We start from the raw sequence: 4,799 nt of genomic DNA, 5'->3' as shown, positions 1-4,799 counted from the left end.
TAATCAAAAAGTTGATAACCCCCCATCAAATCTTAAATAACAGCTCCTGTAGTTTCCAGAGACTATAGGGAAAGCCTATTATTGCTGGGTTATACGCTGGTTTGAAAGCTGCTGCCTGCACCTAATCACAGCACTTCAGCTGTGGGAATGGGACAAGGCACCTCCTGCTCTGTCTTTGCAAAAGGCCCCAAAGTGATGTCTTCATGCAATTTCCAACTAGCCTGGAAATGGAATGTAGGCTTGTTGATAAAGAAATGGGTTGGGGATTTTTGTTGTGGTTGTTGTTGTTAATGAAAAGGAAAGAAATAAGCAGCACTATTCAAGTTTGACTTTCTTTGGGCTTTTTTATGAGATTAAAATGGTTTGGAAAATAGAATATACTTTCAGAGGCCACACATGAGGTTTATGGAATCCTGAGATTTATCCGGATCAGTCTCCTCACTGTCTTTATGAGGTCAGCTATGGCTCTCATGACCAGAGGAGCTGGGACACATACCAGCAGAGGGCTTCCAGCCTTTCCAATCCCACCTTCGAGAACACCCTCAGAGTCCTGAAAGCAGAACCATCTTGAGGACCTTACACCTTCACTGGAGTCGCAGCCCTGTCCCCTTGTCAGCCTGAAGAGGAATCTGTGTGTCCCAAGTTTTCGGTTCAAAAAATATATTTATTATATGCAGGCAAAATGCAGCAACTGTTATAGTAAGGAATCCAGGGCGTCTTGTTTGAATTTGGTGGGAGAGCAGCCCAAGTCAGGGGTTAGTGGGTAATTCAGACAATGGCCACGCTGGCTCCATATCTGAGAGATGGGCACATGGGGCCCATGGTTGCCAGAAATCTATCTGCCCTAACCCTTCCTTCTCCCTTGCTTCACATATCTAATTAGCCACAAAGAGCTGTTGGTTCTTCTAAATCATTCTCAGATCTGCCCACAATCTCTTTAATTTTTCCATCTGTAATTCATCTGAAACTTTTTTTGTTTTTGTTCTTGCAACTTGTGAGATAAAAATCTATGGAATCTTTCTCAAGCTCCCAAGAAATAACAATGTTCCTTCTCCACCCCTTTACAACTCCCTAATCCCAACCCATGGCACACCCAACACACACACACACACACACACACACACACACACACACACACCTGGAGACAACTCTTTTATCCCAAGCAAATTCTTTGTGCAAGACTCAGTTTTTTTGGTCATCTGTGGATGTCATCCCAGAGGAGCCCCCCTCTAGTATGGATTTTCAGCACACAGAGACAGCCCTGGTTGTCCTAGGGAAATCCCCTAGTGATGTTTGGGAGCCCTGCTTCTGCCCAGTGCCAAGGTCAGCAGTGTGGGTCAGTGGGCTCTGATCCCAATGAGGACAGGCCTCAGGCTTGAGACCTCCTCCGGCTCGGTGCTGCGCCCAGAAGCTGAGCCCATTCTCCTCCCAGCAGGCTACAGCTGTGTGAGCTGAACTAACTGGCGGAGCCAAATTGTCCTCCCTGAGCATTCCCACTCCCAAGGAAGGAGAATTGCACTGTGTGATTTCAGGTGGAATCTGCCAGCCTGAGCTGCCTGAGAGAACAGACAATGGAGCTCTCTGTGTCACTGCAGAAAAAGGGAAGGAAAATGCTGACATTTCAATGATTACATTTGGGATCTACAGTTGCCTTGAGGCAAGGCAGTGATCACTTACTCGATGAGTCTTTGCTTTTTACTTCAGAGCTTAAATTAGTTTTCAAGTATCTAAAAGGTTAGAGAATATATTCTTTAATTAAAGAGGTAGACCTAGCTTCCTTTTCCATTCCCTTAAAGCACTGGGGTGTGTGTGTGTGTGTGTGTGTGTGTGTGTGTGTGTTTTACTTTGCATTTTTGCATAGATTGTGATACTGGCAACTGCAGATAGCTATAGGATTTATGTCCTCTACATAAGGGGACCACACATTAGGACAGTTCTTTTCAATATTCTTTCTTTAGGATGAGTTATAATTTTTTATTAGGCAGATGTATTCACTATGCTTAAATGTTTGGGTATCAGTACAGCACAGGGCCTCACACAGAATATTTACCAAATGAATGACTGATTTTATGACCTTATATACTCTGTGCTAATAAATATAAATACACAGAAAATCCTTTTGGTAAATATTTCCTAATTCTCTCTGGGCAAAACAAAAATTCCAATAATGCCTGCACATCTTCACACACAGTCTAGCAGGGATCTCACTTGTCAGCAGAAATGAGCCATCTGGTTGCTGCCCTGAGGTCCCATGTTACACAAATGTCACTGCTTTGCACATTCACGACAGACCATTTCCTCACCAGCCAGGAGAAGCTGTATCTTAAATAACTGAAGCAAAATTATTTGTCAAATAACAAGAGCAAAGTACATTTTCAAATGTCAGTTGTCCTGTCTATAATGAACTTAACTTCCTAAATATTAAATATTCAGTAATCTGGCTGTAGTTTCTGGATCATTTAAACAAATGAATTATGCTTAAAAAAGCTCAGAAAGAATTGTCAACTATGTCTTCATACTGTGAATTCAGCAGACTGAGGAATAACCAAAGTGGCTGTGCCAACCCTCTTAAAGATGCATTTGGACCCTGAAGTCCAAGGAAACTATTGGCCTTATGTGGCTTCCCCACACCCCGGCTCAGGTGTGTTCACCCACAGATTGGTTAGGCTGCAACTGAAGAGCTGACAAGGATCTCAAGCTTGGTTAATTCTGCTGCAGATTATTTTGTTTTTAATTTTTAAAAATACAATGTGACTTAGCTATAAATGAGAACAAATTAACAATGAACAATATTTCAAAAGTTGAGAAACGTGGCCTAATAGTACTGAATACATAGACTTTTATCATCTTCAGATTCCAAGTTTATTGTGACTTAATTATATAAAGATGAGGAGTCAGTTTTGCAACCTAAAAATATTTACTTCTTAGAACTATATAAATACTTCAGTAAACAATTTTTAAAAAGATAATGAGACAGACGTGCAATTATAGAACTGCATACCAGTCAGGCCAGTTCCCTGCAGAGGGAATTCCCAGCATGATCTCATTCATCTGTGAAGACCCAGAGCAATCCTTGTTCAGACATACACATACATCTACTTGTTTGGCATGGTCAGCCCTCTGCTTCTTGGTGGTTTCTCTCTGCTGAATGTACCTGTCCACTTGTCCGCTTCTTAGAGTAGACATTAACCTTCCTCATCCACCAGCCTTCGGAGGAGGACTGGGGCCATGAAGATGATTGATTTGACCTTTTTTTCCTGGAGGGCTTCCTGGTGGCCATCTTCCATTATCATTTCTGGAATCAGATGAATTTTCCTAGCCTCTTCTTTTTTTCACATGTTGCTGAAGCAGAGTTTTGAAAAACAAAACCACAAACTTGGCTATTCTTCAGAAGAAATCTGCTATCAAAGGTAATTTCCATGGAGATGAACTCTGCTCTCCAACACTTGTCCATTCAAGATGTCAGCCATCCTGTCCCGCTTCCCCACTTCAGAGCAACTTGCAGAATAATTTAACTGAACTAATGCCAGTTCTCAGTTTGAGCCTAAGATGATTCAAACTTGTGTTTTGAATTGGGAGACAGCACTGCAAGAGTTTGAATTGCATGATGGCTTTTCAGCTGAGGAAGAGAAGAAGAAATCTTTATTTTTATTTTATTTATTTGTTTTTATGAGAGAGTCTTGCTCTGTCACCCAGGCTGGAGGGAAGTGGTGCGATCTCTGCTCACTGTAACCTTTGCCTCCCAAGTTCAAGAAATTCTCCTGTCTCAGCCTCCCAAGTTACAGGTGTGTCCCACCTCATCTGACTAATTTTTGTATTTTTAGTAGTGACAGAGTTTCACCATGTTGGTCAGGCTGGTTTTGAACTCCTGATCTCAGGTGATCCACCCACCTCAGCCTCTGAAAGTGCTGGGATTACAGGCGTGAGACACCACGTCTGGCTGGAAATCTTTATTTTAAATTTTTTCATATGCATCTTGGAGAAAAATTAAGATGAGGAAGACTTGTATCACAGATACCAGTTCCTAGGGTAGTTCCTGGAGACCAGGGGTCTGCAAACTATGGCTCAAAGGCCAAATCAAGTTCAGGGCCTGTTTTTGTACTGTCTGCAAGTTAATAATAGCTTTTATACTGTTTAAAGTTTGTGAAGAAGAAAAAACAACAAGGAATAATATGAGATGGAGATGCCATTTGACCTGTAAAGCCTAAAATAGTTACAATCTGCCCCTGGGCAGTTGGCCAACCCTGGGCTATAGACTCATGTCTGCACTCTATGGAGAAAGGGGATAAATGCAGCAGGTGAAATCAATGCAAGGTCAGGGATGGGGAAAAAGAATATTCTTTCCACCTCTGTGAGGATCATAGCATGACTCTGCCAGAGTAAAGAATCTAGAAAAAACAATTCTTGAGGATAGAAGATTTTGGGTGCATGTGAAGACCATGCTTTGGGCAGAGACATCAGCTTCCCAGGGACACTAGTGGTGGTTATGGAGGCATGGAGTGGCCTTCTTGTAACTTTGTGAGCAGCCAGCATCACAGTGAGAGTCAGAATTCCTTTCCATAAAACAAACAACCTCCAGGGACCTGAAAACGTAATTTGTGAATTGGGGAAGGAGCTGAACCCTTTCCTGAAGAAGAGGGCTAAAAGCCAGTGAAACTTTAGCTATTAATGGTGTGGAAAGAAAAAAAGTGGCAGTTTTCTTGAAAGTTCCCAATCTTTTTCTATGATGTCACTTTCAGAGAACACAGACCAAAAATCAAAAGCAAATTAGGCTGGGTGCAGTGGCTCATGCATGTAAT

General features: G+C 42.1%; 1 pseudogene; it reads right to left on the bottom strand.

Annotated features, from left to right (window-relative positions):
- Positions 1-2,950: 2,950 nt before the first annotated feature.
- On the bottom strand, positions 2,951-3,470 carry LOC100894642 (selenoprotein K-like; annotated as a pseudogene).
- Between the last annotated feature and the right edge of the window lie 1,329 nt (positions 3,471-4,799).

Source organism: Callithrix jacchus, chromosome 4 (assembly GCF_049354715.1).
Source record: "Callithrix jacchus isolate 240 chromosome 4, calJac240_pri, whole genome shotgun sequence".
In the NCBI taxonomy this organism is placed as follows: Eukaryota; Metazoa; Chordata; class Mammalia; order Primates; family Cebidae; genus Callithrix; species Callithrix jacchus.
The sequence above is the reverse complement of the archived record's forward strand: the minus strand, read 5'-3'. Positions and strand labels throughout refer to the sequence as shown.